At 46.6% G+C, this 15,061-nt stretch overlaps 1 protein-coding gene across 15 annotated transcripts in view; it reads left to right on the forward strand.

Annotated features, from left to right (window-relative positions):
• The first annotated feature begins 423 nt into the window (after positions 1 to 423).
• The window catches only part of ZC3H11A (zinc finger CCCH-type containing 11A), an 84,562-nt gene continuing 69,924 nt past the window's right edge, over positions 424 to 15,061 (forward strand). For 6 of the 15 annotated variants that reach the window (XM_073560766.1, XM_073560770.1, XM_073560771.1 and 3 more), the window contains exon 1: positions 5,810 to 5,957. The gene's annotated coding sequence lies outside the window, so the exon portion shown is untranslated. Of the gene's footprint in view, positions 505 to 5,808; positions 5,958 to 5,981; positions 5,999 to 6,020; positions 6,136 to 15,061 lie in introns of those variants that run through there. The other 9 variants (XM_073560774.1, XM_073560781.1, XM_073560769.1 and 6 more) reach the window with 8 other exon arrangements.

Genomic DNA, 15,061 nt, shown 5'->3' on the forward strand with positions numbered 1-15,061 from the left:
TGTGGTCCTGACTCCTGCCATGATTAACTGCAGTTGAAATAACTGCAGCTTCCAGATACTTATGCTGCAGAAATAAATACGCCTGCCCCCCTTGGGATGCTACTAAATATATAGGACTGAGTAGAGGATCAGATGAGAGGGATTGTGGGAACTAATTTGGGATAAATTAGCAATTAGCTAGCACACCAGGAGAGGTTAGACAACCAAGGGCACAGGGCCTGGCAACATCCATATGCTAGTGACACCTTGCACCTGATAACATCTCTATTGGCCCCAACATGGATATACAGCAGTAAGTATTGAGTTCAATGCAACAAATAAATTTAGCAGACGTCCAGCAAGTACTGTTATATACCATTAAAGGAAATGTTACAGCATATGACAGCAAGCAGGGATTGTAGCATGATGTAATTTCTCTTGCAGCCTGGTGAGACGCGCCGCGTGCAGGCTCGGACTGGATCATAGGGGAACAGGGGATTCTCCTGGTGGGCCCCCAACCCTACTGTAGGTGCAGTAATTAACTTTATTCACTCTGTACAGAAAAAAGCTGGATCTCATTCATTAACCAGACTACTCACTTTATTATTATATAGAGATATATGTAAATTTGTGAACCAGGTTTGTGTAATACTTGTATGCAGGTGAAAAGAGGGCCCTTGGCACCCCAGTAAGACACTGGCCGCGTGCCTGTCTGCGCGGGCGTCTCTGGGCACATACTGACCCCTAGGCTGTAACAGCTGGACGCTATGTATTTATCGTCTGCACATACCCTAAGAATGGAGCATTTGGGGAGCAGACAAAATACGCTGCTACTTCCTGACAGTGTGCACGGAGCCTGAGAGAACCCGCGCTTTCCAATGTGCACAGCAGCAATACTGTCCGCCACTCCCAGCGCGGAGCCGCCATCACTATCACGGCCACACCCCAGTGACTAGTGATGTGTCGTTCATGAATGATCCGATTCAAAGAGCCGGCTCCCCGCTGAGAACGAAATGAGCCAGCTCTGCACTGTGAACGAGCCGGTTCTTTTTTTTCTTTTTTTTTTTCTGGCGCCAGGCAGTGGCAGTGATTTATCTGGGAGGAGGCGGAGCTGTCAGGAGACAGAAATGTGTGCTGTCTGTGCTGGAGTGAGTGGAAATATTGAAAGTGATACACTCCTCCTAGCTTCAGACATGCATGCATGGCATTCAGTATATGGCATGTGACTGTAGAGGGGTTAAACTCAAGTGACTCAGCAAATTGGTCTCATGTAGACTCTCACCTATACTATTAGATAAAGTCCCCCAACTCAGCTCAGTAGCAGTGCATCACTGAGTGAGGCTAGTTTCACATTTGCGCTTTATGGTGCAGCGACGGACTGCGCACGGCCGCCGCTAAGCCTCGCCCCCTGCCGGCTCCCTGCCCGCCCCTTCAGGTCATTGCCGCCTACTAGCGCACATGGACGCTTGCGATCTGCGCACCCTAAATTTAGCATAGGGTGCGCAGATCGTGCGCTGGCCGTGCGCTAGCAGGATTTTGCCGTGCACTGCGCACTTTTGAAGGTGCGCCGTGCGTGCCGAAATGCAACATGCTGCGTTCAGCGCACACGGGCACACCTTCAAAAGTGCGCAGCGCACGGCAAAATCCTGCTAGCGCACGGCCAGCACACGATCTGCGCACCCTATGCTAAAGATAGGGTGCGCAGATCGCAAGCGTCCATGTGCGCTAGTAGGCGGCGATGACCGGAAGGGGCGGGCAGGGAGCCGGCAGGGGGCAGGGCTTAGCGGCGGCCATGCGCAGGCCGTCGCTGCGCCATAAGGCGCAAATGTGAAACAGGCCTGAGTGAGGAGGATTCAGGACAGTCACACAGGACAGGAACCCTACAGGGAGAAGCGTCAGTTTTTGCTGAGGGTAGGGTAAGGCTAAGTGCACACGTACCGGAACTCTCGCGGAAATTACCGCGAGAATTCCGGAATTCCATTCCGCGGGAAAATCGCATTTTAAATTCCCTCGATTTTCCCGCGGAAAAATTAGCATTTTGCAAACGTATTTAGCTTGCAAAATGCTAGCGTTTTCCAAGCAATCTGTAGCATCGCTTGGAGAACTGATTGACAGGTTGCTCACACTCGTCAAACATAGTGTTTGACGAGTGTGACCAACTTTTTACTATTGAGGCTGCCTATGCGGCATCAGTAGTAAAAGATAGAATGCAAAAAAAATAAAAAATAGTGTTATTCTCCCCTTCCGGCGTGCCACGCATCCGTTCCCAGTAATCCTTTGCGAAAATGCCCGCGATGACTCGCGGTAATTCGCGATGACGTCGCGCGACTTCGCGATCCCGCGAGACTGGACGTCATCGCGGGCATTTTCGCAAAGGATTACTGAGACCGGGAGCGTGGAGAGAGGCGGGAATGCTGCGCGGGACGCCGGAAGGTAAGAATAACAATATTTTTTATTTTAAATTCTATTTTTTACAGGGATATGGTACCCAAAGCCCGGAGGACAGTCTCCTTTCCTCCGGACCGTGGGTACCATCCGCAATTGTTCTGCTTACTTTCCGCATGGTGTGCACAGCCACATGCGGGAAGTAAGCGGAACAATGCATTCCTATGGGTGCGGGATCGCCGCGATTCCGCAAATTAATGAGCATGCTGCGTTTTTTACCGCGAAGCGATTCCACCGTGGTAAAAACCGCAGCATTAGCACAGCATTGCGGAATCCCATAGGAATGCATGGGATGCTTATTTTTCGCGGCAAAATCGCGCGGTTAAAACCGCCGCGGAAACGCGAAAAAAACGCCACGTGTGAACTCAGCCTAAGGGTAAGCAATATAATAAAGTGATTTCAGGCAAGACTGTGCAGAGATCTAGGTCCAGCCCCAATAATTAGGCCATGTGCACACATAATTTTTGGTGCTGTGGATTTGGAAAAATCCGCAGGTAAAAAAGACCTGCGGATTAGCCCTGCGGATTAGCCCTGCGGTTTCACATCTCTACAATAGAGGTGTGAAACCGCAGCTGATTCCGCACAAAGAATTGACATGCTGTGGATCTGAACCCACAGCAAATCCGCGCGGAAAAATCTGCTGCATGTGCACCACGGTTTTCAGTTTACCATTGAAAACAATGGTACTGTACAACACAGCTAAAGCTGCTGCGGACTCACAGGGCCTGAAACACTGTGGATCCGCAGCAGAACCCGCACCGTGTGCACATGGCCTTATAGGGTTAAGCTGGTTTCACACTTGCATATTTTGGCTGCACACGGATCCGTTTTTGTCTCCATTGACTTTCAGTGGTGACGGATGGGACTGTGCATCCAGTTGTCACCGGTTTCCCACAGATCGCTATGTCTGCATATTTTATCAGATGCACAAAACCGCAACTTGTTGCAGTTTTGTGTCATCTAAAAACACGCAGGCACAGGGAGACGCACGGATCCGCGGCTACACGTCTGGAATTAACATGGAGCTCTATGGAGCACGGATCCAGGACAACACGGGTCCGTGTGCAGGGATCCGTGTTGCGGCACTGATGCTCGGAAGTGAGGGATGTGCTGTACGGGAAAGTGATGAAACTGCATGGGAACATTATGCAGACATAATATAGACTATGCCCGCATGCTGCTCTGTCATACAGTGATCTTTCCTGCCTCACTAGAAGGGCTTGTGCCCTGTGTTACAGTGTGGTAATGATAATAAAATGTATTGGGAGCATGTATATGACATGGGGGCTCCTGGTTAGGGGCTGCACGAGTGGGGCTGCGTTCACACTAGCGTTGTGGTACTGTGCGTTGTGATGCGTAGCAATCCTGATCCAGATTACATCTCTATACTTAACATAGGGACGCACGGACCTGCGTTTGCATCAGGGTTTTCCATGTTCTCCCAAAACTCAGCTTATTGCGAATTTTGGGTGTTAAAAAAAATCGCAGACATCCTGATATGTGTCAGCGAAACCATATGATTGTCACTGTAGACGCACCTGAATCAGGAGGCCTGCGTCCAATCTGCATGTGGATTTCATACTGCGCAGGCTCTGAGGCCCATTTTCTTTTTTTCTTTCACCAGTCTCTCTCTCTCCTCTCTCTCCCCTCCCCTCTCCTCTCTCCCCCAGAAGTCAGAATTTCACATTTCCAACCAGATCCTGATCAGGATGCAGTTCCATGCGTTTGCATCCATTTGCAGAAAAAACACGGATGCGAATAAATCGCGTCCAAGAGGGAATGACTACAGCAATGAAGGTGCGGACTCCTAGTCTGGGGGAATAGACGTCCCGCTGGGCTACTGCTGGTCCATTATCAGATCACCAGTGCCGATATGAAACTATTCTTACTGCACATGACTTTATGACACTGCAGTAATAGGGGAGTCAGGAGGAAGGTGCCAGTGGGGGAACAGAAAGGATCTTTTCAGTGTAATATGGAAACAAAACTGGCCCTGGTCCAAATCATTTTGCAGGCTTCAAATAAGCGCACAAGCGAGGTTGTCCATGACTTTAATGCTGGCTGACCTTAGAATAGGTCAGCAATGTCTGACCAGTGAGGGTGCGACACGAGCACCCCTGCCCGGCAGCTGCTCTTAGTGTCTGATTTTACCATTCAGTAGGCTTTGCTTACATATTTTGGAGTGTGTGTTGGCACAGTGCTTCCAACATACCTTTTACGGATTATACTCTTAGGCCGGAGTCACACTAACCTGTGCAAAATACGGTCAGTATTTTACATGCGTAATACGGATGACAGACCCCTAAACAGTGCTCTGTATGTCATCCGTAAGCAAGGTGTGGTCGCGTATTTTGCGCATGTCGGCATCCGTATGTAATCCGTATGCAGAGATTTTCTCGCAGGCTTGCAAAATGGACATATAATGGAGCCCTATGACAGGGTTTATAACAGAAACCAAAGAATAGATATAGACACACAGAATGCATATATATATATATATATATCCTTTTGTTTCTTTATTAAACCTGTCAGTGTGAGTTTACTGTATCGCGCACTGAATTGCCGGCTTTGCTAAAAGACACCTGGTGCGTATTTCTCGCAAGTCACATGTGTGGTCCGTGTGTAATCCGTATTTTTTGCGCACCCATAGACTTGCATTGGCGTATTACAGCTGTAGTACGCTGACAGTCCCAGCATGCTGCGATTGGCACGGAGCGTAGGATACTGAGGAGAAATATACGGCTGGTGCGAGGGACCCCATAGAGAATCATTGGTCCGTGTCTAATGCGTGCTTTTAGCGCCTCTCACTCGGCCGTATTCCTCGCCAGTGTGACCCCGGCCTTATACTCTTATACAGCGCCAACACGGATTGCAGCACTTACTAATCCAGACAGGACATGTACAAAAAACGCCACAGATTAGAAAGGAATACACGGTAAGACTGTCTGCAACCGAGGAGCCGGGGCCTGATCACAAGAGCTGACAATCTGAGGAGACAGCAATGCTGATTAACAGCTTACACTGCGTCACTAGATCCTTATACAGGTGGAGAATGAGGCCCTCACTGTACAGGCAAAGACCTGGAACGAGGACTGTGGAAAACGGATTAATATTAGAAAAAAGCCGTTAAAAGAGCCGGCTCTTTATGGTGAGCGGAGCCGAATCGCCAAAAAGAGCCGAACTTCCCATCACTACCAGTGACGCCCCCAAGTGACAGAGCCAGCTACGTATTAGCGGGGGCGGCGACTCCGAGCTTCTAAACTCTGTAGCCCTAAAATGGAGCCTTTTCTTCCGCCCGCTCCCTCACGCCCACTCACACGACGCCATGTCCCAGCAGGCCCCGCCTCTTCCGGCACAGTCCACCTACACCGAGGCCTCTACCATTGGGCTGAGCCCTCAGAACCCGCCCCGGAAACGACGTCACACATGGAAGGAGCCCATACAGTCTAGCAATTTACCCTACCATTGTTTGCTACTTCCGCATTTGCTTGGAATTTTCGCCTATGAAAGCGAGTGGAACGGGCAGCGGACCAGTAAGTGCTCTTACCTCATACTCGGTGTAATACAGGCAGAGGTGGGTCAGTGAGGGCGGCACTGCGCAGGCCCAGAAGGCGGATAGGTCTGGCGGCATTAGTCTGCTGTTCGGCTCCAGGAGCGCAGCGGCGGTGACGGGAAGAAGGTGCCGAGGGGTTATTTGTTCTGTGTGCTTGGGTAAGGGGCTGACGTCAGGGTGATAAAGAGCGGCCGGGCCTCCTCATAGAAACATGCTGCTGGTGCTCACCTTGGAAAAGGGCCAAAATGTCTCACGTGAGGGCCAGGCTTCCTCACATGTAAGATGGCTGCCGGCTACAGTGTGGGGATGAGTGCCAGGAGGCAGTGTCCACTATTACCTGTCGATGGCCACGGCTGTTCTTTTCATTAGGTGGCACCGGTACCGCCTCTTACCTGTCGATGGCTGTGGCTCTTCTTTTCATTAGGTGGCACCGGTACCGCCTCTTACCTGTCGATGGCTGTGGCTCTTCTTTTCATTAGGTGGCACCGGTACCGCCTCTTACCTGTCGATGGCCACGGCTGTTCTTTTCATTAGGTGGCACCGGTACCGCCTCTTACCTGTCGATGGCCACCGCTCTTCTTTTCATTAGGTGGCACCGGTACCGCCTCTTACCTGTCGATGGCCACGGCTGTTCTTTTCATTAGGTGGCACCGGTACCGCCTCTTACCTGTCGATGGCCACCGCTCTTCTTTTCATTAGGTGGCACCGGTACCGCCTCTTACCTGTCGATGGCCACGGCTCTTCTTTTCATTAGGTGGCACCGGTACCGCCTCTTACCTGTCGATGGCCACGGCTCTTCTTTTCATTAGGTGGCACCGGTACCGCCTCTTACCTGTCGATGGCCACGGCTCTTCTTTTCATTAGGTGGCACCGGTACCGCCTCTTACCTGTCGATGGCCACGGCTCTTCTTTTCATTAGGTGGCAGCGGTACCGCCTCTTACCTGTCGATGGCCACGGCTCTTTTGATCAGCTGATCTGGTACAGTGTCATTATTGTGGCATGACGTAGTGCAAGGCCTGCTAATCAAAGAGCCTTGTTTGCCCCTAGGTAAGAGGCAGTACTCCCTCTCCCATCCAGTAGGCAATTGGAATGGGATATGCAAATAAATTTTCAGAAATTTGACTGCCGGCCAAATGCTGTCCCTCCTAGGCACCATTTACAGGGGTTGATAACCAGAATCAAGAATTTATAAATTTAAATTTGTTGTATTGTTAGCAGTGCCTCATTTCACATTCGTGTTCAGTCTTCTCTAAATATTGTTCCTTCGTGTATTGGATTGTGCCCCACCAACTGTTTTGCCATGGAATGTGGACCGACCTCAGAGGAGCCAGCTGTGGGTCCATTCTATTGTTAGGCGACATCCTTGTCTTTATACCAGTACAGCAAATTTTTTTTTTTTGTCATTTTTTTACTTTCATTTTTAGTGCAATAGAAAAGACTGAAGAAAACTCCATACCAGTAGTGAATTGTGATTTTGTGTCCCTGTATGTTATGACAAAAACAAACAAAAATGTTACAAAAACACCAGAAAGTAAAAAAAACAACTTTTTTTTTACATTTCAGCTTTGAAATATTTGACTAAGCTTCAGGCTGTGTTCACATCTGTGTTGGTGGGCAAATGCAGATTTTGCATCGCAGTCCATATTCGGACTTGCATATTGTCATTGGCCATGCAGAGATGTGGTACCGTTTGCTAAAGATGGCGTCAGATGCCTTTGAAGTAAAGTCAGTAAAAGCGGCCTTTTGTGTTGAATTTGGAGGAACCACTTGTTACTGTGTTCATCATTTACATTGTTTTTTTTCTGACTGGTGTATGACAAGAAACAGAAGGAATTTGTAATGGAGTTTTGATTACAATTGTACTTATGCTTATGAAAGATGTCTGTAAGACAATCACCTTAGGCTATGTGCACACTCTGCGGATTTGGCCTCTGCGGATCCGCAGCAGTTCTGCAGAAAGTGTACAGTACCATGTAAGTCTATTGGATTTACAATCCGCAGTGCACATGCTGTGGATTTTACACTGCGGAAAAGCTGCGGTTTTGAATCCGCAGAAAGTATTGACATGTCAATTCTTTCTGCGGATTCTGTTGCGGTTTGCCACCTATTCCATTGTCCAGGTGTCAAACCGCAGGAGAAAACCGCTGGCCAATCCGCAGGTAAAACTGCAAGTCATTTTGGCTGCGGTTTTACCTGCAGATCCGCAGATACAAATCTGCGGGTGAATCCACAGCGTGTGCACATAGCCTTAAAGAGACTCAGACTACAGAAACAGTCACTCATTTGTATGCACCTTCTCACCTGCTTGTTTTACTTGTCTCTCCACCTCACATTGTCTTTGGTTGACAGCTCTAGCTTCATGCAGCCAAGGAGGAGAAGGGAGAAGATAGATGGAAGGTGTATTTAAATGACTGGTTTGACAGTCATTCTGTGCTGACAACGTCCCTTTTGAAGTGAGGCCTGTCACTTGCCTTAAAGCAAATCTGTCACCCATATTTAGTGATATCATGTAAAGATATCACCCAATTTTGTGTCCCATAAGGATTCTATTAGGATTTTTTATCCCCCCCCCCCGACCCCACACCTTTTTGAGGCATAAATACCTTTTTTATCTTGTTGGGGATGTATACAAATCGCCGCGGTCCGATGGGCGTGGCTTAGTCACCTTTCCCCCCCCCCCCCCTCCTTGGCTTGCTGAACGTAATCTTCATCTGTGAATACCACAGATAACGTTGGTTTCCGCGCTTGCGCTTTGTAAAGGCGAAGCATATCGCTACTGCACATGCGCCGGTATTTTCCAGCGCGGTCTATGTCCTGGAAGTCTTCACATGCAGGACACACTTCCGGGGCATAGCCTGCGCTGGAAAATACCGGCGCATGCGCAGTAGCAATTATATGCTTTGCCCACAGTTGAGCAAAGCTTACTGTGCAGGCGCCCGAGGACTTTACAATGTGCAAGCGCGGAAACCAACGTTATCTGTGATATTCACAGATGAAGATTACGTTCAGCAAGGCGAGGGGGGGGGGGGGGGGAGAGAAGTCGACTAAGCCACGCCCATTAGACTGGACCGCGGCAATTTGCATACATCCCCAACAAGATAAAAAAAAAAAAAGGTATTCATGCCTCAAAGGTGCAGGGTCGGGGGAGTCAAATGCCCTAATAAAATCCTTATGGGACGCACAATTGGTTGATATCTTTACATGACATCACTAAATATAGGTGGCAGATTTCCTTTTAAATATATAATGCTTTACCTGATGTAAATGCCCCTCTTCTGATTGTGGTATTGTTTTCTTTTTGTTTCCGTTTCTCTCCATTCCTTAGGCCTGTTTCACACTTCAGTTGAAGTGTGAACAAAAACCGCCAAAGTGTCAAAAAAACAGATCCGTTTCCGTTTTGCAACAAACGGATGCAACCGGATCAGTTTCTTGTACGGATCCGCAGCAGCTGCTACGTGCATGAAATTTAAAGGAACCGATGTCTGGAAAAGGAGAGAGAGATTTTTTGCTGCTATCAGAATGGCGTTTTGGGGTTAAACTGCATCACAGGGAAAATCTTCTGGGCATGAGCAGTTTAAAATAGCGGTCCGGCGCTGGAAAAAAAGTTACATTGTCCGTTTAGTCCAGCCGGCGGATGCTAACATTCTAATGGATCCGTCAAAAAAACGGATGCAACAGACGACCATCAGTCAAAATCCGCCGCTAATGCAAGTCTATGGGGGAAAAACGGATCCGCCAAAAATGGCGGATCCGTTTTTTCTAAAAACGGCAAATTTTGACTGACTTAAAATAACTGAAGTGTGAAACAGGCCGTAGAGATGCCCCTCTCTTCCTTGTAGGTATGTCTAATGTTGCTAGACAAAGGGGCCTGATCTACAAAAATACTTGCTTAGGGAAGAGTCGAGACTTATGCCAACATGGCCAAAAAGACAAGGTTTACGTAAAAGGAAGAGGAGGGTTGTTTTTCAGGAGCAACAGAGGTGCAAGAGCAAATTAAAAATGTCGGATTCAGTAGAACTGTGGCATTTAGACAAGTTAAAAGATGACGTTAAAGTATATTATATGGCTTAATGTCCATTATCGTCAGTGATATTACTGCTTTGGCCACAGCGTTATTACACATCACAGTAAGGCCTTGTTCATCAGTTTTATCAGGAATGGATACAAAACACAGAATAGGAGTGAATCTTTCAGTTATAATGTTCCTCTCTAGGTGCAACCCATAATTTTGTCTTGGAGTATGTGCACGCGACATCTTTTAGATGCAAGTGTACAGGTCAATATCTTCAAACAGAAGATGCTTCAGGAAAAAGTTACCAGTGTTTTTCCTGAAGCATCTTTCTGCGTCTCTTCCACTGTTTTTTTCGAGATTGAAAGAGGGCTTTTTTTTTTTTTTTTTTTTTTTTTTTGCTTTGCATCTTTAGAAATCTGGAATAGGTGAAAGAAGCTCAAAATCCTGAACATATGAGCAGCAAAATTGTCTTTACATTCCAGTGTGTATGTTCATTCTTTTTAACCTTTAGAGAGGGTATGTGCACACAATCCGGAAGTGGCAGCGCTTTGGACGCAGCGCATCTTCGCTGCTTCCAAAGCGATGCCTGCTATTGAACGCAATTAACCATGTGGATTCACTGCGTCCAGTACATTCTATGGGTGAAATTGACTTGGTGCATTCTGGACAGATACTCCACATGTCCGTCTCCGCGGGTGAGACGTAGGCATCTTTGGATGCATAGTGAGCATGGGATTTCTTGAAATCCCATCCACTATACTGCACCATCTGGCCACTGCAGGTTGGATGCTGCACAAGTACGCAGCGTCCCACCCCCAGTGTTTATTGATCGTGTGCACATACCCCTATAGTTACTCACAAAATAATGACCAAAATATCTTGTGTGACGATTAAAGGGTGACGTGAAGTGGTGCTGGAAGAAAAACAGTGTTCATTTCTTTATATATTTACTATTGTCCCATTCCCATATCATATTTTGGTTAAGCTGCTAATTGGCATTTAACCCCTTCCTGACATCCGACGTACTATCCCGTCCACGGTACCCGGGCCCGTATGACCGTGGACGGGATAGTACGTCTACCGCGATCAGCGGCGCCCACGTGGTGAGCGCCGCTGATTGCGGCCGGGTGTCAGCTGATTATCACAGCTGACACCCGGCACAATGTGTCAGGGGCGGTCACGGACCGCCCCTGACACGTTAACCCCTTGCACACCGCGATCAAACACGATCGCGGTGTACCGGGGGTTAAAGGGAAGCATCGGCAGGGAGGGGGCTCCCTCCGTGCTTCCCTGAGCCCCCCACGGCAGCGCAATGTGCAGCGCTGCTGCGGGGGGCTCCTTTCCTCCAGGCCCCCGAATCCAAGATGGCGACGGGGGCCTGAGGAAGCTGGCTTCCTCAGTGCCTGCAAAGCGCAGGCATGAGGAAGCCTTCTGCAGTGCCTGTGTCAGATCGCTGACCTGTCACAGTGATCTGTGATGTGACAGATCAGCGATCTGTCACAGGACAGTGATGTCCCACCTGGGACTATTTAATAAAGTAAAAAAAAAAATAAAGTGTAAAAATAATTTAAAAAAAATCGCCAAATATATTAGGAAAAAAAAAAAAAATATTCCCCCAATAAATCCATTTTTTGGAAATAATAAAAAAAAACAATAAAAGTACACATATTAGGTATCACCGCGTCCGTAACGACCCGCCCTATAAAACTGTCCCATTAGTTAACCCCTTTAGCGAACCCCTTAAAAAATAAAAAGCGAAGCAAAAAATAATAATTTATCATACCGCCAAACAAAAAGTGTAATAACGCGCGATCAAAAAGACGCATATAAATATCCATGGTACCGCTGAAAACGTCATCTTGTCCCGCAAAAAACGAGCCGTCACACAGCATCATCAGCGAAAAAATAGTTATAGCTCGCTGAATAAAGCGATGCAAAAATAATTATTTTTTATATAAAATAGTTTTCATTGCATAAAACCGACAAAAACATAAAAAAACGACCTAAATGAGGTATCGCTGTAACCGTACTGACGTGAAGAATAAAACCTCTTTATCAATTTTACCGCACGCGGAACGGTGTAAACGCACCCCCCCATAAGAAATTCATGAAACGCTGGTTTTTGTTCATTCTGCGTCCCAAAAATCGGAATAAAAAGCGATCAAAAAATTCCACGTGCCCGAAAATGGTACCAATAAAAACGTCAACTCGTCCCGCAAAAAATAAGACCTCACATGACTCGGTGGGTCAAAATACGGAAAAATTATAGCTCTCAATATGTGGTGATGCAAAAACTATTTTTACAATAAAAAGCGTCTTTTAGCGTGCGACAGCCGCCAAACATAAAAACCGCCATAAATAGTAAATCAAACCCCCCTTTATCACCCCCTTAGTTAGGGAAAAATAATAAAATAAAAAAAATGTATTTATTTCCATTTTTCCATTAGGGTTAGGGCTAGGGGTGTGTTGGGGTAGGGTTAGGGCTAGGGTTAGGGGCGTGTTGGGGTTCGGGTTGGAGTTAGAATTGGGGGTTTCCACTGTTTGGGCACATCAGGGGCTCTCCAAATGCAACATGGCGTCTGATCTCAATTCCAGCCAATTCTGAGTTGAAAAAGTTAAATGGTGCTTCTTCCCTTCCAAGCTCTGCTATGCGCCCAAACAGTGTTTTACCCCCACATGTAGGGTATCAGCCTACTCAGGACAAATTGCAAAACAATTTTTGGGGTCCAATTTCTCCTGTTACCCTTAGGAAAATAAAAAATTGGGGGCAAAAATATCATTTTTGTGGAAAAATGATTTTTTTTATTTTCACGTCTGAGTGTTATAAACTTCTGTGAAGCACTTGGGGGTTCAAAGTGCTCACCACACATCTAGATAAGTTCCGTGGGGGGTCTAGTGTCCAAAATGGGGTCACTTGTGGGGAGTTTCAATAGTTTAGGTACATCAGGGGCTCTCCAAACGCACATGATACCCGCAGACCATTCCATCAAAGTCTGCATTCCAAAACGTCACTGCTTCCCTTACGAGCCCCGACGTGTGTCCATACAGTAGTTTTCTCCCACATATGGGGTGTCAGCGTACTCAGGACAAATTGGACAACAACTTTTGGGGGTCCAATTTCTCCTGTTACCCTTGGGAAAATGAAAAAATTGGGGACTAATTGATCATGTTTGTGGAAAAAAATACGTTTTTTTTATTTTCATGCCCAGGCATTATAAACTTCTGTGAAGCCCTTGGGGGTTCAAAGCGCTCACCACACATCTAGATAAGTTCCTTAGGGGGTCTCGTTTCCAAAATGGGGTCACTTGTGGGGGTTTCCACTGTTTAGGTACATTAGGGGCTCTCCAAAGGCAACATGACACCCGCAGACCATTCCATCAGTCTGCATTCCAAAACGTCACTACTTCCCTTCCGAGCCCTGACGTGTGTCCATACAGTAGTTTTATCCCACATATGGGGTGTCAGCGTACTCAGGACAAATTGGACAACAACTTTTGGGGTTCAATTTCTCCTGGTACCCTTGGGAAAATAAAAAAATGGTGACTAAAAGATCATGTTTGTGGAAAAAATACGAATTTTTTATTTTCACGCCCGGGCGTTGTAAACTTCTGTGAAGCACTGGGGGGGTCAAAGTGCTCACCACACATCTAGATAAGTTCCTTAGGGGGTCTAGTTTCCAAAATGGTGTCATTTGTGGGGGGGTTCCACTGTTTTGGTACATCAGGAGTTTTCCAAACGCGACATGGTGTCCGATCTCAATTCCAGCCAAAAACGTCAAATGGCGCTGCTTCCCTTCCGAGCTCTGCCATGCGCCCAAATAGTGGTTTAACCCCACAAGTGGGGTATCAGCGTACTCAGGACAAATTGCACAATAACTTTTAGAGTGCTGTTACCCTTGGGAAAATAAAAATTGGGGTGAAAAGATCATTTTTGTGGAAAAAATATGATTTTTTAATTGTACTGCTGTACGTTATAAACTTCTGTAAAGCCCTTGTGGGTTCAAAGTTCTCACCACATATCTAGATAAGTTCCTTGGGGGGTCTAGTTTCCAAAATGGGGTCACTTGTAGGGGGTTTCCACTGTTTAGGTACATCAGGGACTCTCCAAACATGACATGGCGTCCAATCTGAATTCCAGCCAATTTTGCATTGAAAAAGTCAAACGGCGCTCCTTCCATTCTGAGCTCTGCCATGCGCCGAAACAGTCGCCCCCCCCCACATATCAGGTATCTGCGTACTCAGGACAAATTGCACAATAACTTTTGCAGTTCAATTTCTCCTGTTACCCTTGGTAAAATAAAAAAAATTGAACCTGAAGTATTTTTTTTATGAAAAAAAGTTAGATGTTCATTTTTTTTTAAATATTCAAAAAAATTCCTGTGACGCACCTAAAGGGTTAATAGACTTCTTGAATGTGGTTTTGAGCACCTTAAGGGGTTCAGTTTTTAGAATGGTGTCACTTTTGGGTGTTTTCTATCATATAGACCCCTCAAAGTGGCTTCAAATGTGATGTGGTCCTAAAAATAAAATGGTGGTGTAAAAATGAGAAATCGCTGGTCAACTTTTAACCCTTATAACTTCCTAACAAAATAAAATTTTGGTTCCAAAATTGTGCTGATGTAAAGTAAACATGTGGGAAATGTTAGTTATCAAGTTTTTTGTGTGCCGTATCTCTGTGATTTAAGGGCAAAAAAATTCAAAGTTGGAAATTTTCAAAATTTTCGCCAAATTTCCGTTTTTCTCACAAATAAACGCAAGTTATTTGAATGAAATTTTACCACTAACATGAAGTACAATATGTCACGAGAAAACAGTGTCAGAATCACCGGGATCCATGGAAGCGTTCCAGAGTTATGACCTCATAAAGGTACAGTGGTCAGAATTGTAAAAATTGGCCCGGTCATGAACGTGCAAACCACCCTTGGGGGTGAAGGGGTTAAATATGGTATTGTCTGCCTATTGGAAGTGCAGCTACAGGGAAAAAAAATGTAATTTCTCCCTGAAGCCGCTGCTCAAGTTAGTCGGGGTTTACAGGGAATCTGTCGCCCCATTTTCGGCCTATCAGCTGCCGG

This window comes from Dendrobates tinctorius, unplaced genomic scaffold (assembly GCF_039654945.1).
Source record: "Dendrobates tinctorius isolate UK_male_01 unplaced genomic scaffold, ASM3965494v1 ptg000304l, whole genome shotgun sequence".
Lineage (NCBI taxonomy): Eukaryota > Metazoa > Chordata > Amphibia > Anura > Dendrobatidae > Dendrobates > Dendrobates tinctorius.